We start from the raw sequence: 26,647 nt of genomic DNA, 5'->3' as shown, positions 1-26,647 counted from the left end.
GAGATTAAACAGACGAATAAGGGTCACACGTGGTCCCAATTCCAAATTCATATTGTAATGCCTGGTCAAGGTGGGGTGAGACAAGAGAAAAATTTCCAGCTTCTATTCTGAACAACGCGGCTTAGCTCCAGTAAGATAGATTGTCACGAAAACTACCCAGTGAAGTGTAATTTTTCATTCAAATCTTCAAAAAGAAAAAAACAGTAAAACAAGTTTACTATCTTGTGTATGTATCTAAATACTTAGAGACTTATATTACAAATAATATAAATTATCTTGAAACTTTTGAAAAGCATATTATATTCTAGAATATTATTCTACTTCCCCAAACTGTTACAAAATGAAAACTGGTGGGCCAGCCCTGTCATAAGCATCACAAATAAACAGTCATCATCTATGTAGTACATGGAATCAAGCACATTCCATGGAGCAAAAGTTCTCATGGGCAGTGACCACAGCCGTTTGTCACAGTTTAATATCTCAGTAAATTAGATTTTCTCTTTTAAACTTAAATGGAAATAAGGGCCACTTTCTACACACATCAACAAAATTTCATTTTTGTGTGCTGAAGTACAAAATATACCCTAAGCGGATACAGTTTTAAAAGTACTACAGTTTAAAAACATGACTTTCCACGATGTATGACAAATCCTTAAATGTGCCTGAAGAGAAATTTACTGACAAGTTAGACCTTAGCTACAGTAATACCAAGAAAGGTGCAAACTGAAAGAAGATAAATGGTTTTAAGTTAAAGCATTGTGATTAGGAATTAGTTTTACCCTATCTGAGATTCAAAACAGAAACTACTCAAAAGGCAGCCTTCCAAAGTCTGGAACATTTTCTATTCCTATAGATCAGTTCGGTGCTTATTTAGACGAGGTTTCTCTAACATCCACTGCCTGAATTACTTGGGGAGTCACCAAATAAGGATTTTTGAGGATATATTTTTCCAAATTAACCAACAACTTAAGCGGTACCATTTATAAACTGTCAGAGATAACTTTCTTTTTTCAGTCTTTTAGAAATCATAACACTTTTTACCTTTGCCTTCACACTTAAACTAACTCAATTTCATCACCACTATTTCCTGAGTGACCACATACAAGGCCTCCTTAGAACTCCCCCTAGTAGCCCATCCGTATCTTGGCTCAGGAGAATTTCCAAAGCTAGGGAAGCTCCTAGGAAGCTTGGTATACAGCGTCAAGTCTCCCTGGGCCTCTAGTCAGGTTCTGACTTTTTACCCCGGTTGCAATAACTGGGTCGTTGGTTAAGTCTTTGTGATTTATATACCTTGGTCAGTTCCAGCAATCCTGCGCCTGTCTTGACAATCTATCTTGCCTGACTCAGTTCCTGTCTGGTTTCCTGGCCAGAACTCTAGTTTTTCTGGATTGCCTTGCTGCTGCTCCTTAGGGTCCTGCCCTCAAGCCTTGGATTAGAAATTCAAGTTCTTAACGATAGTCAGATGGGCTCAGCTGTAATCAGATGTCCCAATTAGGAACATGTCTATCTTCCCACCTAGACTTTGAGCTCAAGAGCAAAGGCCTTATTAGATTAATCTTTATTCAACAGAACAAAGCACAATGCTCAGCATATAGAAAGCCTAGAGAAGACTGAATAAGTATTATTTCTAATACTTATTCATATTAATCACCCTGAACCTGGTGTTGTGTCCATAAAGTTAAACCTCTCCATATTACCTGCACCTGGAACTTTCTCTAATCACCAGCACCAGTTACCCGAGACTCCTTAATGGCTAAGGGACAAGTGTTTTAGTTTTTGTACCTAAAGTGCATAAATGATTGCTAAATATAATTTCTCCTATTCTTCTTAAGCCTTCTCTCAATCCTCCAAAAGCTATTAAGTAAAAACAATAACATTTTTCTGAAAATAAGTTTCCTGATGTCTCAAGTCGACAAATCTTTCCTCAATAGAGTAAGTTTGTCAAAATGTCAAGAAATCTCTTTTTTTAATGCTTCTTTAGTGCAAGTGAAGAAAGGTCAATTTTATATTAAACAGGAGCTCAGTAACACATTAAGATTTTATACTTTGTTTTAGGTTTATCTAGCTAAAATAACAAAGCTTTCCTTCTCTGAAAGATCAGACTGTAAATAATTAAAAGAGATGCTGGCCAGGCAGATGATACGATGATGGTGTTCGTGAGAGAGGAAAGCCTGATCTAGGCATCTTCGGGCCAGTTGGCTTAGATGGGTCCATGCGTGAAAGCGCTTACATGATGAATAGGGCCCTTCAGCCTGACATTACCTATCCCTCTTTTGTGTGCTTTGCTACTCAAAATCTCTACCTTAATTGATGCTGGCAAAGGAGGAAAGAGCAGAGCTGAGTGCCACAGCTACTTCCAAGACTGCGACATATTGAGGATGGGTATTTGACCTCCATGGGACACAGGATGAATGTGCTTATTACAGGGAGCTTAGCCGAGCCATCCAGCTTGTTTAATTACTTTTTATGAACTCAGCAACCATCATGACTGCGTATGCCTTATACATGGAATAATATGCAAGAATGAGTTTTGTAAACAGCACAGTTCAAATGTTGCTGTTGTTGCTGCTGTTGCTACAACTATGATAAATATCCTGTTTTAGAAAAAAATCCACCTTAAAAATGTATTCCTTTGAAAACCTTTGCCTGTTATCTTCTTTTAGAAGACAAATAGTCCTTGGAAGGAAAAGTCATTAAGTCCTCTTAACTTAGGTAAAATGGATTTATTCTAAAGCTTCCCACACTGGGACAGGGCTGCAGTGGCATGTAGAAGACAAAGGGTACAAAAAAGGGCGGTGGATATTTTTGTTTCACCTCAGGCTGACACTTGTTAAAGTACTATAAGATACAAGTAGAACTGTCCTCATAATTTGTAGGGTCAAGTGCAAAATGAAAATGTGGGATCCCTTGTTAAAAAAATACTAAGAACTTCAAGCAGGCGACAACAGAGCATTAAATCAAACTCTGGGCCCTTCTCTATGCAGGGCTCTGTGTAACTGCACAGGTTGCATGTTCCCGAGCATGGCTTGAAGTTGAGTACATTAGGACAAAGTCATCTTCATTACTGGAAAAGCAAGTCAGAATAGATATTCTACTACCTGTGAGCTCTACAAATGTGATACAGGACTTGTATCACATTAATTTTACAAGTCTGGTATATGATATACCACATGGCTTTTCTGCTTGCTTTTTCTTCCCTATGCCTGAAATACCTTTTTTTTTTTTAATTCCCTGTATGTTCTTTACATGCTGAATCCTTATTGAAACATAAAGCTTGACTTTAGGTATTCCTTCTCCCTGAAGCTCTCCTTGATACCTTTTCCCTCACCCTGTGCAAGGCCAGCATAATTCTCTCTGATAAGATTGTGACTTCTATCTATCTATCTTGTTTGGGAATGTATGTTATACCCAGGGGGGTGGATTCAGATAGCTGTAACCTCTCTGGAGCTGAAAAGGTCAAATGTCTGAGACTAAGAAGAGAAGGCAGTCTTCCAATAGCACTTTACCTAGACCTCTGTCTAGAAGGATAGGTTCTATTGCTTTCAAGGCGCCCCACTGAGTCAGAGTGTCAATACAAAGGAACATGAATGACTTTGGAGAGAGAAGCCTCTACTTTCTGCCTGATGTGGTAGGAGCCACATAGAATAGCAGTACCCTTCTGAACTTAGATGGCTGAACTTAGATGACCTTGCACTTTCTTTAACCTGTAGTACCACCAATCTCTTCTTCCTTTGGCCTCTCAAAGGCTGATTTCCTTGGAGAAACTGAGGTAGTGCAAAAATGAAACCAAAACCAAAACTAAAGTCAAATTGAGTATTTGGAATTGATAAAAATAATTATGTCATCATGTGATTGGAAGGCTATTTTGGCTTCACCTGACATCCTCCACTATCTGAGCATTCCCCAGACCAAAGAATTTTACTGAGTGGACCACAGAAATGTTCATTTCCTTGATAGAGAAAACAGGCAATATATTATAAATACCAGCCCAGCCCAGATATTAGAAATTACAAATCGGGACATTCAGATTTCTGTAGACTTGAGCAAAGAATTCCAAGTCCCACTCCATCTGATTTCACCCACTGCACTGTAACAATCGAGTGTTCACAACTCTGAAATATAGTTATTTATGGTGTCTGGAGAGACAGTAAATTGATGAGTACTGTCAATCTAGCCTTTTTGGGTTCATTTTGTTCTGAAATCTCTTTTGGTGGTCATTTATTTTAAAAAGAAAAAGAAACAAAAGAAAAAAAAAAAGCATGTGCTGATGGCTTTGCAATTAATAGAGTAGGCTACAGATCCGAAAACCAAAAGCAGAACATTTCTTAAGTGCATTCTAAAAAGACTGTCTAGAGGGAGTCACTAGAGTTGTGTACAGAAAGAAGATCCAGTTTGTTAACAAAACAGGACGAACAGTCTGCTTCGAATTTAACTAAATTATAAGTCATCGAAGAAAACCACTAATGTCTGAGAGGAGAACTTCCAAATTGAATTGATGTCCACCTCTTTCCCTTTTTAAAAGGGAGAGGTAAGGCTTTTGTTTAAGTACATCTGTGTGTCCATTTCAAATAGTCTAAGCTGCAATGATGTCATCACTGCTTTCATTTGAAGTCTACTCACGTATGACATCTTCCTTTACAAGCAACTAACTGAATAAACAAGAATCTTCCCAGTAAATGAACTAGGAGATCTTAACACTAGTAATCAAGGTTAGCAGGAAAAGCAGAACTGATCAATGAATTCTGAAACTTCCTTGTAAGGAATACTTCACCACCACCACAACAAAAATAAATGATGGCAATAGAATTCATCGAGGTTCCCGCCCCCACCCAGCTTTATTGAAATATAATAAATTAGTTGCTCATACTTACATTGTACAATTCCAAGAGGTTTTTTTTCCAATTATAGTTGGCATACAATAATGTATTAGTTTCAGTTGTGCAGCAGAGTGATTAGAGTGCTTACCTTACTAAATCTAGTATCCATCTTCCCCCTTACCTATTACAATATTGTTGACTATTTTTCTTTTTGCTACAGTTTATATCTCCATGGCTCTTTTGTAACTATCTATTTGTATTTCTTAATCCCTTAGCCCTTTTTCACCATCCCTCCTAAGACCTTTCCTGTCTAGTAGCCCTCAAAATATCTTCTGTATCTATTTTATATTCTCTGTATCTGAATTTGCTTTTGTTTTTGTTGTTATTGTTACTTATTTTGTTCTTCAGATTCTGTATGTATCTGAAATCATGTGGTATTTGTCTTTATCTGACTGACTTCATTCAGTACAATATCCTCTAGGTCTACCATGGCAAAATCTTTTCCCATCCCCTTCCTTTTAGTCTGTGTATCTTTTAGTCTGAAGTGAGTAGCATATGTAGGGGTCTTGTTTTCTTATCCATTTGGCCACTCTATCTTTTGGTTGGAGCACTTAATTCTTTTCCATTTGAGGTAGCTGTTGAGAGATATGTACTTATTACCATTTTTATTCATAATTTGGATACATGTTTTTTTTGTCCTCCTTAAAAACATCCCTCCAACATTTCCTGTAATGCCGGCTCGGTGTTGATAAATTCCTTTAGCTTATTATTATCTGGGAAGCTCTTTGTCTGTCCTTCAACTCTAAATGATAGCTTTGCTGGATAAAATATTCTTGGTTGTAGATGCTAGGTTTTCATCACATTGAATATTTTGTGCCAAGCCCTTCTGTCCTGCATAGTTTCTTTTGAGGAATCAACTGCCAGGTGCTCCATTGCAGGTAAGTAACTGCTTTTCTCTTGCTGCTTTTAAGATTGTCTCTTTGTATTTAACCTTTGGCATTTTAATTGTGATGTGTCTTGGTGTGGGTCTCTTTCAGTTCCTGGTTTTGGGGACTCTCTGAGCTTCCTGGGATTTTATGTCTATTTCCTTCACCAGGTTAAGAAAGTTTTCCATTCCCAGAGGATCCTTAAATTATTATTATATTCTTGATTACTTTTTTCTTGACATTCTGGTTAGGTGTTCTCGGTTTCCTCATCCTCTATATTGGTGTTTTGATCCTCTTCTTCCTCCGTTCTGTTGATTCCCTCTAATATACTCTTCATCTCAGATGATGTATTCTTCATTTCTGACTGGTTCTCTTTTATAATTTCCATTTTTATGATTTTTATCTCTTTGTTAAAGTGCTTACTGAGTTCCTCTACATTCCCCTTAATTTCGTTGAGCATCTTTGTAACCTGTGTTTTGAACTGCACATCTGTGAGATTGCTAGATTCCATTTTTCCTTGATCTCTGTTCTGTTCTTTCATATGGTTTCTGCTTCTTTGTCTCCCCATTTGGCTCCCTTTATGTGTCTGTTTCTATGTACTAAGCAAAGTTCCTAAATCTCCTGGTCTTATTAGCGTGGCTTTGTGCGGTACGTGTCCAGTGACACAGTCTTGAAAGGGGTTCAGCTGCAGGCCAAATTCAGCCCCAGCCTGTGTCCCTCTGGGGCCACCTGATAAGTTTCAGCAAGCAATCCACAGATGCTGTGCTTATAGTTGCCTCAAGAAACCATGCCAGAAACCACGGTCAGCTGCCACCAGAGTGGGTCTTGGAGCTTGCTCAGCAAGCAGCACCTGACTCACAGAGGATACACCTGGATGTGGCTTGGGTGGGGCCATTAGTTTGGGGAGGTGAGGTTTCAGGGAATCCTCTGGGCAGAGTGACCTGTTATCCAGTTTAATGACATCTAAGCTATGGCGGTGCTCAGTTCACACACTGGGACGGGGGAGGGCTCAATAGAGGAACAATGGCTACCACTCACTCTTCTGCCCAGGAGAAAGCCTCACCTTCACCCCTTGCTCCGATAACTCAGCATCCCCCTGTAAGTCTCTGATGCTCCCAGAGCAGTGACCCGGTGCTGGTGCTTAGATTGAGCGAGTCCATCACCATGAAAGTCCGCTCGCGGACTCGGCCCCTTTAAGAGGCATCTGCAGCTGCCAGCTGCTGCTGCCACAGCCTCTGGAGAATAGACAGCCTTGCGTCCTCTCCCGGTCCTACCTCCTCCCGTTGCAGGGTGATTGCTTATTTCTCTCCCTAATTGTAAGGCTTGTTCACCTAGACCCCAGGTGAATCTGCTTGCTGTTTGCTCTGTGTTTCTGTCACAACTTTGATGTGGTCATAAGACGAATGCAAAAAGCCACTATCACCTATTTTGACTTCTCCAAGAGGTTTTCCTTTTATTCAAAGAGAAAGGTCTACCATGAAGAACTTTTCATCTGAAGCAGCCATAAAAATTAGATAGATAAGTGGTTCCAGTATTTAACTAGCTCATGCAGAGATGTTTTTTGAGATACATTTTTCTAAAATTTTTGTTAGAATCAATTGAGAATATTCTAAGCAATGGAGCTGTCGCTTGCTTTAGAAAACGGTGGTTCACAGGTCTAATTTTCATCAAGATATGCTTATTAGCATGTGTTTATACATGCATTTTTCTGCTTAGGAATCTGGTAAGTCTATATAAAGTCTAGTGCAATTTTATAAAATCATGAAGGAAAACACACTTCTTTCTCTCTCTCTAGGGAGCGAAAATAGAGTGCGTTTTTTTAAAAATACTGACAGCAAAACTGGCATTACCTTACCAAATCTTTGGTAACTTCAACTGAATCTAGGTCATCTCTTTAAACTTTCATTTCAAGGGATTTTAATTAAAAGATCAAGAACACTAAAATACAATATACCATGTATTAGCATATGTAGATTAAATGAAGAACACTTAGAGATACATTTTGTCAAGGCTGTAAAGATTTATAAAAGTATAAAGCCTGAGGCACTCAGATGAACTTCACTAATAGGCCTCTTAAGCTATTTTTTTATGTGTTGTCTCCATGAAGTCTGCACTCTAAGTTTAATTTCACATGAAAGAATTAACCATCTAGGCGTGTGTGTGTGCCGTGTGTGTGGGGGGGGGTAGTTGTGTGTATGTGTTTAAAGATAGTGAGAAAATGCAACTAAGAAAAAGAAAATGGGCCTAGAGGGAAAAAAAAGCCCTTGCTGACATCTCTATTTCCATTGGCCATTCTCAACACACTTAATTATAAACTCTAACACTCTTAATCATAAATCCCAAGGCTTATAACCCACTCTCAAATATAAGAGTCAATACAAACAGAAAATGCACACGAGTAATTAACTAGTGGAAGGTATGGATACAAGCAGCATTTCAAAGGATCATGTATTTAATATCTTAAATATAGCACAGTCATGAACTACATAATGATGTTTCAGTCAATGATGGACCACACAGGCAACAGTGGTCTCATGAGATTATAAAGGAGCTGAAAAATCCCTATCACTTAGTGTATTCATAGTAGTAGTAATGTTGCTGTCATGCAAAGGTTGCAAAAATCAACAAAGCTGTGGTTGAGATGGCAACCAAATTTAACCTGGGTGTAGATAAGGATGCCATTGAGAAACTCCTACTAGTGGTTTCTGAGGAATCGACTAATGAAGAGTTGTTAGAACTGGAACAGGAATGCATAGCTGAAGAAGAAGCAAGAGGAAAGGAAACTGCAGGAGAAGAAAAACAAGAACCCCCAAGAAAAGTCAGAGTGAAGGGTTTAGCAGAAGCTTTTGCAGACTTCAACAGCTCCTTAAAAGGTTTGAAAACATGGAACCAAACACAGAAAAGTTTTCATTAACAGAAAAGACTGTTCATGGTGCATCATCTGCTTACAAGAAAATCTATGATGAAAAAAAGAAACAAATCAAGTAAACCACCATGGACATATTTCTGAAAAGAGTGACACCTCCTCAAGAAGAACCTCAGGCAGGTCCTTCAGGAGGTATTCCAGAAAAAAAGGCATTGTTATGATAAAACATGACAGCTCCATGCATGTTATTGTCCCAAACACTTTCCAGTGGGATAAGATGTGGAGGTGGAAGATAGTGATATTGATGATCCTGACCCTGTACAGGTCTAGGCTAATATGTATGTTTGTCTTAGTTTTTAAGAAAAATGTTTAGAAAGTAAAAAATTAGTAATTTTTCAATAGGAAAAAAGCTTATGTAATAAGGATATAAAGAAATAAAATGTTTTTGTACAGCTGTATGATGTGTTTATGTTTTAAGCTAAGTATTATTACAAAGGAGACTAAAATTTTCAAAAAAACTGAAATGTTTATAAAGTAAAAATGTTAACAGTAAGTTAGGGCTAATTTATTACTGAAGAAAGAAAAAAATTATAAATTGAGTGTAGCCTAAGTGTACAGTATTTATAAATCCTACAACAGTGTACAGTAGTGTCCTAGGGATTCACAGTCACTCACTACTCACTCACTGATTCACTCAGAGCAACTTCCAGTCCTGTGAGCTCCATTCACGGTAAGTGCTCTGTACAGGTGTACCATTTTTTTTTGTTCTTTTAAACCATAATTTTACTGTACCTTTTCTATTTTTAGATATGTTTAGATACACAAATACTTACCATTGTGTTACAAATTGCCTATTCAGTACAGTAACATGCTATACAAGCTTGTAGCTTAGAAGCAATAGGCTATACTACATAGTCTAAGTGTATAGTAGGCTATACCACCTTGGTTTGTGTAAGCGCACTCTTTTGATGTTTGCACAACAATGAAATCACCTGACAACACAACTCTCAGAACATATCTCCCAGAATGTTACTTTAAGCAACACATGACTATATAAAAAATGAGCACATTGCTAAGTTCAAAAACCCTCTGTCATTGAGAGAGAAGGAACTCTAATTAGTATACACACAGACACACACACACACCCCCTACCTCATCGGTTCATGAAAAGTTAACAGTATTTTATAAGATGGTATTATAGTCAAAAGAACATAAGAGCCAACTCTGTGACTCAGTCCAGCTTGTACATAGTCTTATATGAACTATATGATTCTTAAGATTGTGCTTAATAATTTTCTCCCTAGAAGGCAAACTAATAATGATGATGACCCCCCTGCCTGCATTTGCAAAACCATTTCAAAGCCCATGCACATGTATTCTCTCATCCATCACTCCTCCTCTTCCTGATTCTACAGGAAAGCTGAATGGCAAGGACTCGGAACCGAGATCCTCCCAAAGTCTTGGTTTCTAGTCTAGAAAATAGTAATAATAAATCTACCCTACCCTCTCTATTTCACAGAACTATTGTGAGAAGCAGATAACTCATATAAAACTGTTTTGAAAAATTCCCCCTAAATATGCAACAACACTTTTTCAATATAAACCATCTATAATTACACACTGGTGATTGATCAATCATTCAAAAATATTTTTAAGTTTCTCATCTAATGAGAATTCCTGCTAGAGAATAGGGAAATTGTCCAGCTTCACTGGGAAACATCTGTTTAGATCAGCAGAGGGAGAGAATGAGCAAAAGACTTGGAGATGCGTAAGAGACACAAGGTCACAAGAGAAAAAATTCACAAAGTAAAATATGACTCCGGCAGGGCTCAGCCAAAACAAAATACTGGCCTCAGTTGATAACCAAAGTAGATATAATTTGTTTTAATTCCATAAACAAGAATTTAGATCAATTGACATTTCTAAGTTATATTATATTTTGGACCATGGTCCAAAATGGTCCCATTCTAGGCTTCTAGGTCATCTGAGAAGACAAGTCTGGTTCATGGACCCTTTCTAACCCTATGAGACGTATAATAGCCACTTTTCCTTCCATCCTTTAATTTTACTGGACTGGCCTTAAATATACCTGAAAGGAATGGTGCCCTCTTCTCCCAAGACATAGTCAAATGGGAAGAATCTTTGATGGTTTCATCTGTCTCAAATAAGAAATAGATCTGATTCAGGAAGAATGAAGTGCCCAAGGCTTACGCTTAAATCTGGAGATAACACTTAGGGGAAACAGCCAAAAGTCAGCTTCAAATAGGCCCAGCATATATAAGTAGTTTGGGTTAATTTGTCCCAGAACTATAATTGACCCTATGTTATACTATCCAAAAAGAAATTTTTTCTCAAAGTTCAGACATGATTTTCACATCTATAGGGCTATTTTTAAAAATAAAACAGTAATTTTCATGTGGAAGCCACTAATGGTTGCTTATTCTGTTTATTTAACATAATAAAAATAGCCCAGTATCCTGGGTTTTTTCCTAAATTATCACTCTTTATGTAACTTTGGAAAATATGTAAAAATTACCCATTCAATAGCTGGGTTAAAAGTTCACGAAAATTATTTATTTTCCTTTAAACGGACAAATAAATCAAACCTAGGACTGCAATGGAAATGGCTCCACTGTCCCTGGAGTTCTCGTAAATATTTCCTTAAAATATATCTCAAAAACTTACTTTGGTTTGGAAACTACCCTCCTTCTGAAAGGATGGAAGAATCTTTCACATTTTTTGATCCCCTTTGGAGGCAGAAAGCACCAGCCAAGTCCTGAATTGATGGATGAGCCAATGAACTAATCTGGCTGCAAATCATAATGGCCTAGGGAGCTTGTTAAATAAAAGGGAAACAACAAATATAGAACAGCAACAACAAAAACAGGCCCTATCCAAGAATCTCCAAGAACAAGACCAAGGAATCTATATTTTTAACTAGTTCCAAAACATCTTTACCGGTTCATCCCATTTTCAGGTGTCAACTCTGCCCTCTTCTGAGGATTCTACTCTCTCTTTCCAGCCCTGACATTTCTATAGAACTCCAGACAAGCCCTCTGGGTGCCTCAGGGGCACCTCAAATGCACTAGGGCCAAAATACTGAATCCCTCTCTTTTCCTCTCCAACTTGTTCTTTCGAGTTTGATTTTAGGTTGTTTTTCTTAGCATGAAAAACAGAACTGTGCCAAGATCTCTTGCATTTCTATGAACTAGAATTCTAACTTGCTCCCAGTCTTATAATTTAATCTTTCTTTAAAAATAATTTTTAAAATCTGACAACCAAAAAATCTGTTATAAACCTTTACCATCCTGCATTTGCCATTTTTGTTCATACTACACACATTTTTTAAAAGTACGGGTCCTAGAAAATATCTTGCTTTAATTACAAAAATCTAATAGATTTATATTCCATATGTAGAAATGGAATATTATTATTAGATACTAAATGGTATCCATTTAAAATAGGTCCTGATTAAAGTATCAATAAAGTACCAGGAGACACAAGTTCTGTCATCAGCTTTTCAGAGAGATTGTTTGTTCATCAGATTACACAGAAGTAGGCACATCTGGGTCAAAATTGCCCCTAGAGTTGTGCTGAGTATATGAGAATAGAATTTAAGCTGCAGCCTTTGTTCGAATTATCTGATCTGTTATGTAGTTTTGCAAATCAAGGGTAAATATAAAGAGGACAAAAGTCAGACAAAGGGTTGTGTTAGTTATCACAAACTGGGCCATCTACAGGGCTTCATTTTGGTCCATTCCCCATACCTCCAACTGTCCCCCACCCTTACCTCACACTATGAAAAAATAAAGGTGGGTGGTCTTTTCTGGAACTCTGTCTCCCAGAATGCCCCAGGAAAGAAATTGAACCAGTGAAAGAAAGCAGAGGCGGTCTAGGCTTAAGGATAGTAAAATATAAGGTCAAGTTATAGGCCATAGTTAGAACGGGATAAAAGACAGCTCATCTTTGAATGTGATCCCCAGTGAACTCTGCTTCCTATGCCTCACCATATGCGATTTTCTACACTCAATCACAAGATAAGAATGATGGTACAGTTGGAAAAAGCCCAAGCTTTGGAATCAGCCAGACCTAACTTGGAATTTCAGTTTTGCCAATGAATACTTATGACTTTGAGCAAGTTGCTTAACTTCTCTGAGACTCAGTTTTTCCTTTATAAAGAAAGAATAGTAATAGTATTAATAATACTTTCCACTGTTGCTGAGAGGAGTTAATGAGAAATCACATATAAAGACATGGTATATAGCAGGCCCTCTATAAATGCTAGTTTTTATTCTTATTATTATCATCAAGTACATTGAGGAGTCACTTTATATTTCTATTTTTAAATAGTATTATTTTAAAGTATTAGATTGAACCAAAGAAAATCGCCTTTTTTTTTTTCCAGGAAAAAAAAGTCAAACAGCAATTTTACGTGGTGCAACCTTAAATTTTAAAAGGTGTGTTCTTGGAAAAGGACATACTATGTTTAATACCTGATTATATGTGGCAAAGTCACACTCTTATCCTTTGGAATTAAGTGAATGACTATGCAGTTGAAAGATGAATATCTGGTGCTAAGGGTAGGACATATTAGAAAGGAACTCTGTTAACCATACTAGACAAGTGCTGAAGCCCAAGGCACTATAATGCCACCGGCATGACTTGGCTACACTACTATGAAGCAGCCATGAAAGGACTGTGAGAATAGAGAGGAGACCGTGTCTGCATAAAACAAAATTAAACATAAGCCCGAGCCTACAGGGTTGTTCCCTACAAGAAGGGCAGAGAGCTTAATGAAAACCATGCCCTGAAGACAAGGAGAAATTTAACACACTCAGCCTTTCCTTCTTAGTCTCAAATAACAGTTTGATTTTTCAAAGTAATCCATATGTGTTGAGGAAAGAAAATAGGGAAAAGGTTGTCCGATCCCAAAATAAAAATCAAAGCTTAGAATGTTTTGTAAATGGAAAAATTACCCTACAGATTTTGGGATATAAAAAAAATTGAACACAAGAACACTGAGGCCAATGGGGAAACATGCCTGGTCTTTATATGCTATAACAGAAAGTAGAAAACCCCAGAATCATTAATATTTGGAAGCAGTATAGTGTAATGGAGAGAGACTGGGGCTTTGGAACCAGACAAATCTTCATTCCAATTCCAGTTCCACCACTTAGCAGTTGTGAGACTACGGGCAAGATTCTACACCGTCACAGGATTGTTGTCAGAATTAAGTGAGATTATGTATTTAAAGTGCCCAGCATGTAGCAAGTATTAGAAAAAACAGAAAACACCCAAATACTTGTTCTAACTTTGCAAATTGATACCACCACCTACAGTTTTGATTGTATTCCTACACATCTTCCTACACAGAAGATGAATAACACAAAATGAAACTTCATGCACAGGTAAAAAAAAAAAAAAGATAGCTCTTGGCTTCAGGTATTTCTAAATGCAAATACAAGATATGTATTTACATGAAGATATATTCTGAATGCATTAGAAAAGTTGATTTTTAACTGTGTATTTCAGGTTATTCTCTTTTTCCTATTCACACACCCATTACCTTAATTTAAACATGGTCAATGATATGGAGAAAAGGCAGAAGATGGAGAAAAACTTCAAACAGGAGAGTTAAGACTTGAAAGTGAGCCAAAATGAGGGCCACGTAGAGAAATATCAACTATATAGAGTGTGCAAGAGGAATATGAGGAGAGAGAAAGTGGTAGGAAAGATCAACAGGTATACAAATAACTCAAGGAAGTAACTGACCAGCCCATAGCTATAGTTATGCTATTTTATATACCTACATCATCAAATTTTCTAGGATGTTCACTTAAAATGAAGTTAGTTATGTTAGAGCTTCTTTTTAGTCATTTGTTAAACTTTGTAGTTTTGTAAACCAAATGGATAGCTTGCCTGGATATCCAGAGGTTTATTTGGATGAGAGAGGAGAAAGTTCCAGGATAACCAAGTCACTAGGTAGACAGTATCAACCAGGAAGGAAAAAGGGAGGGAAGATAGTGAGGAGCTAACACTCTCATATTCTACCCCTGGCCAGTCCAGGTGTGGTAGGCTGCAGCTTCCAAGCTTCCTAGCCTTAGCCGATCCTTGTGATGCAAATGTACAGTCCCTCATAAAAACAAATGTCAATGTTCTTAATGATGGCCACTGAGTATCCTCCAACTTGGAGTCATTAGACAAACAAAAGGAAGAATTTATATTCGTTTGGAAAATCAACAGTGACATCCAGCAATGCTATTCGACAAGTGATTATTGAACTATGTATAAAAAGGGAGCGAGATATCTATATAAACGTTGAGGGTCCTGTATCAGTCACATCCATATTTCCATTCTGACAATATTTTTATTCTATAAGTCTTTGTTTTCATGTAAACCCATCTGCATGTTTTTTTTTTCTTGTCATTTCTACCATGGGTAATGAAGTTTCTGACAACAAAGTGTATTGTTGGAGCTCATCCTTTTCATTAATGAGGTTATCACTACACTGCCTCTGTATCACTAATGCAAATGAATCTAGTGTACGAACAGGGATGAAAGAATATATACAGGATAACAGCAAGAGGAGATAGTGAGTATTACATTTATAACCATAATCCCAGTTTCTGACCCATTTCCTTCAAACATGTCAGCCACAGCTGAGAGTCTTACTCATTCTTACCTCTCACCCAGATGTACAACTCAAGTTCATTACCTTGGGAACAACTGTACTCCATTGCCTTGCCTTATTGGTTAACAAATGATCACTCAAATATGGTTTTGAACTGAAACTATCTGAATGTTGCTATAACATTTAATTGGCTTAGGCTTCATGAATTTATCATTCGAACTAAAGTATAAGAAAGTGAGGGAAAGACCACAATGAGTTTGCAATAGATTCAATTAGAATCAGTGCACTTGTTTAGTTGTGAAGCACTGCTTTGGAAGGTAGAGATGCTGGATATTCTCATATCTGAAAAGCTTCACATCTAAAACCTTTGTTGGAAAAAAATCTATGAGAATGAGGTGGCTCTGCACTGTATGTCCTTCCATCTTTGCTAGAGTGGTAAGACAGGGAGAGTAGTTGAAAGAAGCCTGGGTTGGGAGCTAGAAGACTTGAATTAGAACCAGTCATTGTGGGTTCAGTCCTCTTTCCTCTTCTAAAGGGAATAACCTAGATGCTTTCTGAAGCCTCTTACACCTTAACATTCTAGTCATCTCTGTGAATAGGGTGATGATACATCCTGATTAATCTGCTACAGTTTCAGTTTATACCTTGTAGATTAACTAACCTGGTTATTTTTAACACTTCTGTTCACTCTCAGCAGTATCCTTTTTTTTGAACAATAATTCACATCATCACTCTATCTGTGAGTCATATTAAAATGTAAGCTTTGTACTTTAGTACATAGTTTTAGCAAATTACATATCTCTAGTTAATATACTTAAAATTACAGAGCTTCATTCCTAAAGGAAGGAAGGAAGGAAGAGCAAGAGGAAGAAGGAGAGAGAGGGAGGGGAGGAGAGAGGGAGGATAAACTCAGTGAGATAAAAAGAAGCAAGTTTGAATAAGGGGAGCATAAAATTGAGTTTCATCTGGTTAGCTAAAAAAATATAAGGACTCTCCTAACTGAAATTAGTGAGGGTTTTTGTTTTTGTTTTTGTTTGTTTCAGAATAATTACACAGGAAATTCTCCTATATAATTCAGCTCCCATGATACCATTTTAAATCTCTATTGCACATCTAGAGACAGTTATTTATAAACTGCTTAATGGGTACTGATGTTGCTGCCTAAGTGTGACTCAGTCCCTTTTATCATCAAACATCATTTACATATAGTATAGATCAAGGCATACAAGTTAAATTGAGAGAAAAAAGGTCTAATTCTGAAAACTAGCTCTTTTGAAGTCACAAAAATCAACATAGCTGTTCACGTAGGCTGAAATCTGCCCTCAAGTGTCCTCAAACAATTCCCACCCAACTAATCACAGAGTTTAGGGTAATAGTTTAAACTTGTCTTGAGAATTTCAGGCTTAAGTAACTTCTTTAATATTGAGGCTACTTAAAGGAAATCCTTCAACAAGTATGTAGACTTAGTGAAAATGTATGTCTTACACAAAGAAGTTTTAGTTAAAAACCCAAATAAGGAAAAGAGATTTTGTTGGAAATAGCAATGAAAGATCCCAATCTTCCTTTTCTGGATTAAAAGAGGCTATAGCAAGCTACTGTAAAGATCCAAAGTAATAACTAAACTAATGAAATAATCCAAAATTGCAACAAACATTCATGTTGTTTGGATAAAAGCTTATTGAACTTTCATTGGAATCTAAATATTTCAATTTTTTTCAAAGGTAGAAACAGATGAGTGTATCTAATGAACTTCATCATATAAAAGTAGTTAGATACTTCTCGTGATGAGGTACTTGGCAGACAGGTCTAGTCTCAAAACTATACAATTATAGCCAGAAGGATCTATTTTTTTTATTCCAAAGCCATTTGACAAGCAAAACATTGTTAAAATACAAACTCAAATGAATTTGGATCTTGATATAGTTGACTCAGGCTATGTATACAGATAATACAGATGTGTTTGGAAAGCAGTGGCCATGATTTCCATAAGCCCTATAGGAAATTGAGGATGGGAGTGGTTATAGGGATCAAGGAGATAAAAAGAGAACTCAATCCAGACGTTCTACCTTGACTTTGAATTAATTTTGCTGCCTGGAACCTGACTCAGGTAACCTCTTGTAACTAAACTCGTGTGTGCATGCCTGTCTGGTAGTTATGTTTCCATCCTGCCACCCCACTCAAGTCAGCCAAAAAACTGAACCTACTGTTTCTGAATATTTGAGTCTCTTTTGTTTTAAAACAATCCCTCTTTGAGAAACCAAAGAGAAAATAACTCAGAGTGGCTACTATTTGCAATAAGTACAAGGTGTCCCAGCTCCCTGCGAGCCTCCCTCTGGCTCAGTGAGCTCATATTCTTTGACTCTAGGAATTACACACCAGGCAATCCAGGAATAAACCCTGCCCAGTGCCCAGACTCTCCGGTTCTCTGGAAAAATATTTAGCTATGTCTCTAGGTTTCAGTACCATTGTCAAAGCCACCTGCCTAAGACTTATCCCCAGCTACAAGCTAAGCTATTATCTGCTCTACTCTGAGGCTCAGTGAAGTGAAGGAAGAGTCTCCTGAGAAAGGTTCTGTGCTGATCATTTTACCTGAAAAACTTTCATTTAGAGAATTCACTTGTCAACTTAAATGGCAGTGGTAGAAGTTCCTTGACAGAGTTTTCGACTTTATAAAATTTGCCCCATGGGCCAAATCTACTTAAGTTTAAGGTTTTCTCATTCTTGGCACAGCCAGCACCTACTCATTCTGGCTCCTAATACCAATGTTATAAAAGAGATTTCAGCTCTGTAGGATCTCCAGGTAGCTGCTTAGCAATGCCTCTGTTAGGGCAAAGAATCTTTAAGAAAGAAGAGCTGTTATAGCTCCTTAGCTAAAATGAATATCCACATCTTACTTATAAAGTTGATCGCCATTCCGATAACACTGGCTGTAGCAAAGATCAATAGACCTAATTACACTGTCCTATGTACTCTGAGGACTAAATTCTAGGGTAAGTATTATTGGTAGAAACACTATATGCAACATTAAGTATTAATGACACTCTCAGGTTTTCTGAAATGATAGGTAAAGTCAGGAAATTTAAAAGAAAAAAAAACAACTTTTGTTCTCTGGCCCACATTAGGAAACCAGCCTGCCCGTGAATGTCAATATCACGTCAATAATTCTGATGCAGAATAAAAAAAAAGTGTGGTGCACAACCTCCCATTAAATGGAAGAATACCATGTGACATCCCTGATGAGTTTGCATAATTAGTGAGGGTTTGGAGCTAGTGGTGCATGGAACACCCATCGACAGATAGTCCTCTGGTTAGTTAAAATTCTGTAGGACATGCCAGTGTTTCTTCTTTCTACTCTGCTCTCTAAAATATCTCGAGAAAGCACCTTGCAACTTAATGTTGACCCAGATCTGGTCCCTTGGTAGAAATGGATGAGCAGCATTAAGATGCTGCTATACAATGCCCAGGCTTCTCAAGCATGGATGGCCTGTGCCATATAAAAGCAACCCTTGAGCTCCAGGAGTGGATTCAATCATACAGATGTCAGAAATGTAAAGGAGGCTAATATGCCCTTGTGTCAAGAAATGCTGGAGGAACATCTGCAGAATGCTGTCTTGCAGGCCATTAGGGCAAACAGTGAGGCTTGGAGCATGGAGAACAGACAGCTGTGCTTTTAGGGGACGTTTTCAGATGTAGAGGTCACTGGAGAAATATGTCAGTTGGCGTGGTGAGTTACCCCATGCTAAGAGAAACCAGATCAAATTTTTGGCTGGTTACCCAGGACACTCCAGGATACCTCCTCTGTAAAATGATTTTCAACCCACATCCTCCTTCAGCAAAGGGAGTATTTGTTTACTCAGTTTTCCCTTTTCTCAGAAGCACACATACTTTGTGGGGCTCCTTGTCAGAAATAGTTCCCCACCCTGGAATGAAATCTGCTGATGTGGTTTCCTAAACTGAGGCTTGTCTGCTCACTAGGAGAGGCACAGCTTTAATTAAGGACAGCATGTAAGCCCTGTTTGAGATGCTACATTTTCTCGAAACCCAAGCAAGCCAGAGTAAAGGCAGAGAGTAAAGCTGGGTAATTTCAATGGAGCAGATTCTTAGTTTTAGCAGAGTCTCAGAGTCAGGAGATTTAAAAAGTTCTAGCTTAATGCTCTTGTTTAACCAAATATTTCTAGGAATGAGAAAAATGAGGCATCCAGAGAAGGGAGGTGGCTTTCCCCAAGCCACCCATATTGGCACTAGATTCCAAGTCTCAAAATACCTGAGTTCAAAGAAAATAAGTTATGGCAGCAAGTTTATAATAATGTATTTCAGCCTCCAAACTTTGATAGTTTGATAAAACCACCAAATAAACCAACAAATATACCAAGTAATTATGTGGTAACTAGAAACTGCTACAAGTCGTGGAACAGAAAATAATGGCAAGACACGATCCCTGTCCACAAGATGCTTTGATAGACTGGAAAAAAAACATAAAAACATGAAATGAGCAGTGAACAAGCAGTAAACAAGTGAATAGCTTCATATTTTTCAACGCTATAAACCCATAAGTAAGGCACAAACCGTGCAGAACAGTGTTTATAATATTATATGGTACTAATTGGGCAGTATAGATAATTAGAAAGTATAAGAGAAATTAGAAAATGGCAAGAACTGTGGGGACTATGACTGATAGGGGGAATACAGGAGCTGGGGCTTGACAGAATGCTGAATGAATGGCATCAGACATTCTAAGATGAAGAAAGGGCATGAACAAAAATTTGGAAGTGGAAGAGAGGTATGCATTGTGAGAGCACATTTAGAAGAGATAGCCTTGATGTATACACCTTCTGGGAGTAAGGTAAGGTTAGAGAGGTAACAGTAGGTACCAGATTCTGGTAGGTCTGATAAGTCAAAAAATATTTTATGTGTTGTGAGGAAAGCATTAGGGAGACATTTTATGTTTTTCAGTAAGAAATAATAGCTCTCCCTTGAAAGCTTACACTGTGCTACTACTCTGCTAAGCTCCTTACATGGATTATGTCACTGACTCTTCACAACAAGCCTAGGAGGTAGTACCAGCATTACCCCTATTTTCAAATGAGGAAAATAAGGATCGAAAATAATAAGCAACATGACGAGGGTATATGGTAAATAAAAGGAGAAATCAGGATTGTAACCCAGACATGCCTGTTTCCACTGCCCATAAACACTGTGTTCTTAAATATCATGCTGTGTGATCAGCGTAATTTTCAAAAAATAAACTGGCCTCATTGTAAAACAGAGAGGGTTAGGAAGCAAGGATAATGGTTAAAAGTATCCTCAATAATTCAGACACAAGGAGGAAAGGTCCCATGAGTAGGCGGTAAAAGTAAGAACAGTGAAAGGATTAATGCAAGAGGCAATAGTGATGTACTAGATATATGGGGGAAAGCAAAAGATGGCTCAGAGAGGAGTAATAGCACTAGCAAAAACAGGGAAGGGGTAAGAAGAGTAACTAGTTTGTAGGGAGGTGGTACAAAGGTTAAATTAAGTTTTAGACATATTGACTTTGAGGGGACAATGAGAAATGCCCAATGGAAAACTGATGGTATTTGCAGATATACCTTTGTTCTATTTATGGGTGCCTAATGAAATCTGCAAACTCATTCCCCAGAAGATGTACACATGCGAAAACATGAAATTTTGCATCACATTTCAGAGGGCCAGCGACTCCCCCAAACCTATATACAGAGTATTTGGTACAAAGCATGAGCAATAAATAGAGGATGGAGATGTATAGATTGGTGCTTCTTACTCATATCCAATATCACATGAATTTCTTGGTTTCCAGGATCCTGTCCTGCCTGGTCCCCACCTTCCTTTCTGATTACTACCTTTCCATTTTTTTGTTTGTCTCTTACTCTTTTCCCTTGCCAGCAAAATTGGGTGTTAACTAAGAATCTAGAATATCCTTGGCTTGCTTTTTTCCTCAATAGGCTCAGTTGGTTGATTTTCTATAGATTTTGTGAGTATTAAATGAAATAATACACGTATTTTGAACAGCGCAGTCCCTGGCTCATAAAAATCTCTTAGCAAATGGTAGCCATGATAATAACCTGAGAGAATAAACAAGCTGATTAAATGATCCAAAGAACAAGCTGCCGAAGTAGTTTTGAGAAGCTCAAGGGGAAGAGCATACCACAGAATGAGGGAGAGGATGGTTAGGGGTGTAATGTTCCTTAACAAGAAGGAGGCGAATAATGTTAAATTTTATCTGAATTGTCTCAAGTTAAAATCAGGAAAGAAGACTCTTCTTAATGCAAGTCAGAACAATCATTCCCAAGATGCACAGTGGTGATTAATCTCCTTTCCAATAAGGTGCCTTGTGCTGACACAAGAACAGCAGTGTGTTGTGGCAGTGGCAGTTGCTATGGTTTATAAGATAATTTTAACCCTGTCATCATTAGAAAAGTTGGAAAATACGCACTCCGAAAAATATTCGAACAAGCTCAGAATATAGTTTTCAAACTGAAAATTCAGAAGCCAAGAATTTCCCCAAAGTCATTTCTCCCCCAATCAGGTCTCATGCATTTAGAACAACTATTCAGGCAAGAATATCATGCAAATATGCCTGTGGCAGCTTTTAAATGAAACAGCATCCTCTTATCAGTTCCCAGCCTGGTCACTCCCAAAGGGACTGCATATGCTTTTCGACATACAAATAAGTGCTATGCTCCTCCATTTGCAAACAGTTTAATCAGGTCTCCTGAAAAATTGGCAGGATTTTTTCAAGTTTCAAAGGGTAACAGCGGTTTCCTAAGCCAATTTTGATGGACCACATACCAAGAAAAGTATAACTCTCTGAGAAAGGTCTACAGCTTTAAAAAAATTATATTTTTGTTTTTTTAATTATAGTTGACATATAATATTATGTTAGTTTCAGGTGTACAACACAGTGATTAGATATTTATACAACTTGTTATCACCCTGATAAATCCAGTACCCATCTGACACCATATCTTGTTATTACAATGCTACTGAGTATATTCCCCATGCTATATTCTGCCTCCCTGTGACTATTTTGTAACTACCAATTTGTACCTCTTAATCCCTGCTCCCTTCACTGATTCCCCCAATCTGACAACCATCAATATGCTCTCTGTATCGATGAGCTGTTGTTTGTTTGCCTATCCTGTCCTCTAGATTCCACATATGACATTTGTCTTACTCTGTCTGACTTACTCCACTCAGCACAACACCCTCTAGGTCCATCCATGATGTTGCAGATGGCAAGATGTAATTCTTTTTTAGGCTGAGTAATATTCCATTGTATATGTGTACTACCTCTTCTTTATCCATTTATCCACTGTTGGACACTCAGGTAGCCTCCATATCTTGGCGATTGTAAATAATTCTGCAATGAACATAGGGGAATCACATGTCCCTTTCAAAGTAGTGTTTTGGGTTTCTTCAGATAAATACACAGAAGAGGGATAACTGAGTCCTTTCTCTGTCTCCTGTTGTTGCCTTTGTTTTAAAGTCTATTTTGTCTGGTATAAGTATTGTTACCCCAGCTTTTTGTTTGTTTGTTTCAATTTTCATGAAACATCTTTTTTCATCCCTTTACATTCAGTCTGTGTGTGTCTTTTGATCTCAGGTGAAACCATTGTAGGCAGCATATATAAGGGTCTTGTTTTCCTATCCATTCAGCCACCTTATCTTCTGATTGGAACATTTAAAACATTTATATTTAAAGTTATTGTTGCTAGATATGTAGTTATTGCCATTTCATTATTCATATTTTTATCTTTTTATTTTTTCTTGTATTTGTTCCAGTTTTCTCAAATTGTTTATTTGGGCAGACCAGGAGACAGGGGGGCCCTGAATCTAAAAGAACGTGCTGGGTCTCTTGGTGGTGAAGTGTGGCTTGTGCTGGTGACATGGACCCAGTAGAGCAGCAGGAACTTGATCTTGGAGTCGTAGAACTGCTTGATCGCTGGTCAGCAGCACTTGCTGTCTGTGATCTCCTCCACCTTCACGATCTAGATTGAGTGGGCCCGGGCATGGTGCCAAGCCCCCAGGTCACAGTAGCACTGGGTGACGGCACCTGCAGAGGTCAGGTCACAGTACTTCCGGTACATGTTGTGGGTGTGACTTCAGGAGGTGTAGCACAGCCAGATACCAAAATTCTTCAACCGCAAGGGGGATTTCTAGAATACATGTCCACAGTAGACAATTTCCCCTGAAGACTTCTTCATCTTCTTCGGCCAAGACATAAAGCACCAGAAGTGAGGCTTGGCGATAACATGGTTAGGCGTGAAGATGCACATATGGTAGAGGGACAGTGTACAGCACTTGGGGGTGGGCAGGCAACGCCCCACCACCTTGTATTCTCACAGCATGCCCGAAGCCTTCATAGCTCTGTCACTGCATTCGCCACCACCTACAAATGGAAGTGTCTGCCCTCACACAGCCAATCACCATGGCTTCATTGCATGAAATCGATTTCCTTCTTCTTAAAGAAGTACCTCATCTCCTGTTATACTGGCTTGGTGATGATAAACTCCTTTAGCTTTTTCTTGTTAGGGAAATTCTGTCAATTCTAAATTACTTTACTGGGTAGAGTAATCTGGATTGTAGGTCCTTGCTTTTCATCACTTTGAATATTTTGTGCCAAGCCCTTCTGGCCCACAAACTTTGAGAAAACATTGAGAAATCAGCTGACAGTCATATGGGAGCTCCCCTGTAGGTAAGTAACTGCTTTTCTCTTGATGCTTTTAAGATTCTCTCTTTAGCTTTAATTTTCGGCATTTTAATTATGATGTGTCTTGCTGTGGTCCTCTTTGGATTAGCTTGTTTGGGGCTCTTTGTGCTGCCTGGGCTTGTATGTTTATTTTCTTCATCAGTTTTCAGTCATTATTTCTTGAAATAGGTTTTCAATTCCTTGTTCTCTCTTCTCCTTCTGGTATCCCTATGATGTGAATGTTATTACACTTTATGTTATCCCAGAGGCCCCTTAAACTATCCTCATATTTTTGGATTCCTTTTCTTGTTGCTGTTCTGATTGGGTGTTTTCTCCTACCTTATTTTCTAAACCACTGATTCGATCCTCTGCTTCATCTAATCTACTGTTCCTCCTAAGGTATTCTTCATTTCAGCTCTTGTATTCTTCATTTCTGACTGGTTCTTTTTCATATTTTCCATCTCCACTTTTATGTTTTCTTTCTCTTTGTTAAAGTTCTCACTGAGTATATCTACTCTTCTCCTAAGTTCATTGAGCATCCTTATAACAGGTGTTTTGAACCCTGCATGTAGTAGATTGCTTGTTTCCATTTTGTTTAGTTCATTCTCTGGAGCTTTGTTCTGTTCTTTCTTTGTCATCTCACTTTGACTGCCTACTTGCATTTATTTATATGTAATAGGTAGGGCTGCTATGTCTCTCAGTCTTAGTAGAGTAGTAGCCTTACATGGGTGTGTTATGGGTCCCAGTGGCACAGTCTTCCTTGGTCACCTGAGCTGGGTTCTCCAGGGAGGTGGGTTCTCCAGGTATATTCCTTGTATGGGTTGTGTGTGTCCTGTTGTAGCTGAGACTTGGTTGCTGTTTGCTCATTAATGGGTGGGATTGACCCTGGGGCTGATTTGTTGTGATAACTGGCCATGACCAGTGGAGTTGTTTAGGGGCTGACCTTACAGAACAGGATTTGCTTTAGCAAAGGTCTGGTGCCTGCCCTGTCTGCCCTTTGGGTGTGTTGTCTTTAGATGTGACCCCAAGTGGTACTCTGGCTCAGACTGAAGCCGGCCGCTGGACATGCAGGCTGGGGCCTTTTGGGAGGGGCCCTGACACAGGCCAAATTTAGGGGCCACCTGGTATAAGCCACCAAGCAATCTGTAGATGGCCACCATCCATGCTGGGCTTGGAAGTGCCTCAAGAGGCCAAGCCGCAAACCGAGGCTGGTTGCTTGCTACTAGTGCCAGGCTTAGGACTGCTAAGCAAGAGGTACAGGGGATTCCGAGGCCAGATGCTGCTTGTTTGGGATTTGGGAACCTTTGAGAGATTTTAGGAAAGTCCACAGCATGAGCCAAGACAGGTCATTTGTATGGAAAACTCACTGGAAGCACCTTGGGTGGGCCTGCAGGTTAGGTGGGGTGGGGTCTCAGGGAATCACCAGGGAAGGACGACTACTGTTAGCCAGGTTGACTCAGATATGGAGGCTGAATGGGTCTGCAAGCCAGGCAGGGAAGGGCTCAACAAAGGAACAATGCCCTCTGCCAGGGTGTCTGGGAGAACGTTGCCCCTCCGGCCCTCACCCTGAAACCAGACAACTCTGTTCCTCCCCATATGTCCCTGGAGCCTTCCAAGCTGTTGCCCCAGTACTAGAGCTCAGAGATAGTGAATCCATCAGAGAGTAAGTTTGGATGTGGGCCCCTTATGAGGAAAGTCTGCGACTCCCTCAGCCTTCTATCTCATTCAGCCACAATCTCTGCTGGTTTTCAGAGCTATAACTTGTGGGAACTTCTCTTTCCAGCACTGGAACACTGGGCTGGGGAGGCCAATATGGGGCCAAGACTTTTCACTGTTGCAAAATTTCCATCTGCAAATTTGTATTTCAGATTTCTCTCTGCAGCCGAGATATTTCTCCTGATTCTGAACCACCACAAGTGAGTGTGGAGCCAGCCCGTTTTGCATCTCTACCTCTCCAACCAATCTCAAGGTGGCCTCTTCTGTGTGTCCCCAGTTGTAGGACTTCTGTTCAGCTAGACTTCAGGTGACTCTCAATGATGGCTCTTCTGTAGTTTAGTTGTAATTCTGATGTGGTCGTGAGAGGAGGCAAGCACAGCATTTACCTACTCCTCCATCTTAACCGGAAGCTTACAGCTTCTTATTCATAATTTTTCCATTTAAAAAAAAATCTGAATACTTCTAGAGATTTTTTAAGTGAATCTGGACTTCTGCTGGTTGGCTTTACAAATACAGGGTTAGATTCTAGCAGACCTGCTAGCAAATCACTTATGAGAAGTCAGCAGGAGTCCCGGAGAAGAAAGTACTTATTTTTCCCCAGCAACTTGGTATTATCACTAGAAAATATGTGCATGGAGGAGGGAGGAGGTAGAGAATATGTGAACTATTTCTGTAAATAAACAACTTAGTAAGTCAAATTGGCTTTACAAATACAGGGTTAGATTCTAGCAGACCTGCTAGCAAATCACTTATGAGAAGTCAGCAGGAGTCCCGGAGAAGAAAGTACTTATTTTTCCCCAGCAACTTGGTATTATCACTAGAAAATATGTGCATGGAGGAGGGAGGAGGTAGAGAATATGTGAACTATTTCTGTAAATAAACAACTTAGTAAGTCAAATGTATAATTCCTAAAATTTCCATCTGCAAATTTGTATTTCAGATTTCTCAAAAATTATAATACAAGTTAGCTGGCTTCATTCCTGC

The 26,647-nt window shown here is 38.7% G+C and overlaps 1 protein-coding gene and 1 pseudogene across 1 annotated transcript in view; both read right to left on the bottom strand.

Annotated features, from left to right (window-relative positions):
* Positions 1 to 26,647, bottom strand: part of GPC3 (glypican 3) — a 427,782-nt gene that overhangs the window by 241,518 nt on the left and 159,617 nt on the right. The gene's annotated exons all lie outside the window — the stretch shown is intronic.
* On the bottom strand, positions 23,092 to 23,621 carry LOC102886352 (annotated as a pseudogene).

Source organism: Pteropus alecto, unplaced genomic scaffold (assembly GCF_000325575.1).
Source record: "Pteropus alecto unplaced genomic scaffold, ASM32557v1 scaffold19, whole genome shotgun sequence".
Classification (NCBI taxonomy): Eukaryota; Metazoa; Chordata; class Mammalia; order Chiroptera; family Pteropodidae; genus Pteropus; species Pteropus alecto.
The sequence above is the reverse complement of the archived record's forward strand: the minus strand, read 5'-3'. Positions and strand labels throughout refer to the sequence as shown.